The 2,524-nt window shown below is 37.1% G+C and overlaps 1 long non-coding RNA gene across 1 annotated transcript in view; it reads right to left on the reverse strand.

The window, feature by feature from the left end:
* Positions 1-1,595: 1,595 nt before the first annotated feature.
* LOC106725795 overlaps positions 1,596-2,524 on the reverse strand; it is a 9,503-nt gene continuing 8,574 nt past the window's right edge. Inside the window, exon 2 of the long non-coding RNA XR_001361758.1 lies at positions 1,596-1,856. This is a non-coding gene — a long non-coding RNA (uncharacterized LOC106725795). The remainder of the gene's footprint in view (positions 1,857-2,524) is intronic.

The following is a 2,524-nucleotide window of genomic DNA, read 5'->3' on the forward strand; positions in this document are numbered from 1 at the left end:
GCACAGCCCACTGGGGGTTGAGCCTGCAACTGGGCATGTGTCCTCAATGGGAATCCCACCGTGACTTCGATGTTCATAGGCTGACACTCAACCACTGAGCCATGGTGGCTGGCCTTTCAATAATCTATTTTTTAAAAATATTTTAGTCCTAGCTGGTTTGGCTCAGTGGATAGAATGTCTGCCTATTGACCAAAGATCCCGGGTTCAATTCTGGTCAAGGGAACATACCTTGGGTTGCAGGCTCTTCCCCAGCCCAAGCCCTGTTAGGGGCTCGTGCAGGAAGCAACCAATCAATGTGTCTCTCTCACACTGATATTTCTCTCTGTCTTTACCTCTCTCTTACACTCTCTCCAGAAATCAAAGGGGAAATATCCTCAGGGGAGGATTAAAAAATGAATAATCATAGGAAAATAAAAAATGTTTTTAAATATGCATTTTAATAATAGCTTTCCTTTATTTTCATATATATTTTAACTTATACATCTTTTAAAAATATAGTCCTCAAGAATATAGGCTTCTGCAGATAACCAAGAGATATTTGGGAGGAAAAATGGTAAGAAATGGTGCAGTGGGGGGTCCACTGACTCTAAGTTAAGAACCTCTTCTTTCCAAGGTATAAATCTCAAGCTGACTTAGAAATCTTCAAACCTGCCTGGCCAGCATGGCACAATGTTTGAATGTCAACCTATGAAGCAAGAGGTCACGGTTGATTCCCAAGTAGAGGTATATACCCAGATTGCGGGCTCAATCCCTGGTGTGGAGTGTGCAGAAGGCAGCCGATCAATGGATTCTCTCCTATCATGGATGTTTCTATCTCTTTCTCTCTCCCTCTTCCTTTCTGGGATCAATAAAAAATTATTTTTAAGAAACAGATGTTCAATAAATAAATAAAAGTATCTGAATTCACAAGTAATCAGAAAAATTCAAACTTAGGTGGGACCGCCTTTATTCACCCATTAGATCAGCCAAAAAATGGAGACTATCTAATGGTGGAAGGATAGAAGACAATAAATACTGTAGTTGCCTACTTAGTGGAGTATAAGTTGGCATAATTTCTTTAAGGGAAATTAAATGCTGTACAATATAGTTTCATGACGACAATTCCATTTCTAAATATCTATTCTACATAAATACCTGCCCATGATCCCAAAGATGCATGTACAAGAATGTATGTTGCATCAAATACATGTAACAAGAAAACTGGACATAAGCTAAATATCCATCAATAGGGGGATTATTAAACTATGGAATATTATGAAATATTTTAAATGAATCGGGTAACCCTCTCTCTAACAAGAAGGAAACATGTGTAAGATATATTATGAGGAGAAAGAATCAAGACGTAGGATGTTATCAATTATGTAAAGAAAGATGAAAATCACATAACATACCTATTTTGCTATCTGTAAATATGTATGTAGGCAAATGCATTGCAAAGGATATGTAAGGAAATATAGTAAACATAGAGTAGCAGTTACCTTCGGGTGGGGATGAGGACACAAGCAGGGTTTTCACTATATCTGCTATCTAATTTTTATATATTAAAAAAATAATCATGTGTTGCTTATTATAATAGAAAATAAGTTTCAATTGACTGTGATTATAAAGAGGGCCTACCAAATTTAATTTTTTAAAATGAACAGAATTGCAATCAATAGACTTGATTTGGGATACAGAGTAGGAAATACCTTTTCTCAGAGCTACTGTCCTCAAAATTCTGGACCAAGAAGTTCTTACAATGGAGTTAGTTTTTTTAAACTTACTTATGGAGAGAATATACTCACAGTTTCTCAACCAAATGGTATGACTTCCATGTATCTTTACCAATGTAAGAAATAGCGTTTCCTTGCAAGTTTCTGCGAAGAAACAGTTAATATCATTGAATAAGTAAGAAATGAATGAACAAAATAAGTAAAACAATCATGGCAAACTTGATACTCAAATGCAGGAAACATAAGCTTTCTAATTTCCACAACTGTCAGCTTTCCTGTTTGCACAATTAATAAAGATATAATGTGAGCTCCAGTTGGTTTTGCTCAGTGGATAGAGCATCAGCTTGTGGACTCAGGGGTCCCAGGTTCAATTCTGGTAAAGGCACATGCTGGGTTGTGGCTCCATCCCCAGTAGGGGGCGTGAAGTAAGCAGCAGATCAATGATTCTCATCATTGATGTCATCATTGATTCTCATCATTGACCTCATCATTCTCTCTCTCCCTCTCCCTTCCTCTTTGAAATCAACAATAATGTATTTTTTAAAAAACCCACAAACAGTGAGAATGTGTCCATGAATTACAAGTGTTTAAAAGAAGCTGTTAAATTCCTGAGGTTCAGTTTCAAACACTAATTCAGTGGACGACTTTGAATCTTTAGCTTTGTCCTCATCCCTCAGCAATAACTTACCTATTCAGTTTACATATTTTTCAGGAAGGTCAGAAAAAGTCAGTTATCTGTCTGCCCCTCTGCCTAGTGGACATCTCCACTCAAGCAGAAGCCTTCTTGTTGCTTTATGCTCACCAATGAAAGA

Source organism: Myotis brandtii, unplaced genomic scaffold, assembly GCF_000412655.1.
Source record: "Myotis brandtii unplaced genomic scaffold, ASM41265v1 scaffold18719, whole genome shotgun sequence".
Classification (NCBI taxonomy): domain Eukaryota; kingdom Metazoa; phylum Chordata; class Mammalia; order Chiroptera; family Vespertilionidae; genus Myotis; species Myotis brandtii.